Raw genomic sequence first — 513 nt, 5'->3', positions numbered from 1 at the left:
CTCATCTGGTATCACCCACGGATTGAGGTGTTGGGTTTGAGCCTGCCACTTTTGAACTCTCGCTTGCTGGGGTGTTCCAGCGAGTGTCTCTGTAGATCTAAGAAAACTATTTCTTGATTTAAGTAATTGACGTGTTGGCTGATACCCAAACAGGGGATGAGCTGGAGCTGTCATTGCCTTGGTCCTTTTACTATTGGCTGCTACTTCCCGGCGGATGTCAGGTGGTGCAATACCAGCTAAGCAGTGTCCTTTTTCCAGTGGTGTAGGGCGTAGACACCCTATGATAATGCGGCATGTCTCATTAAGAGCCACATCCACTCTTTTAGTGTGGTGAGATGTGTTCCACACTGGGCATGCGTACTCAGCAGCAGGGTAGCATAGCGCAAGGGCAGATGTCTTCACTGTGTCCGGTTGTGATCCCCAGGTTGTGCCAGTCAGCTTGCGTATGATATTGTTTCTAGCACCCACTTTTTGCTTGATATTCAGGCTGTGCTTCTTGTAGGTCAGAGCACG

Source organism: Anolis sagrei, chromosome 6, assembly GCF_037176765.1.
Source record: "Anolis sagrei isolate rAnoSag1 chromosome 6, rAnoSag1.mat, whole genome shotgun sequence".
In the NCBI taxonomy this organism is placed as follows: Eukaryota; Metazoa; Chordata; class Lepidosauria; order Squamata; family Dactyloidae; genus Anolis; species Anolis sagrei.
The sequence above is the reverse complement of the archived record's forward strand: the minus strand, read 5'-3'. Positions refer to the sequence as shown.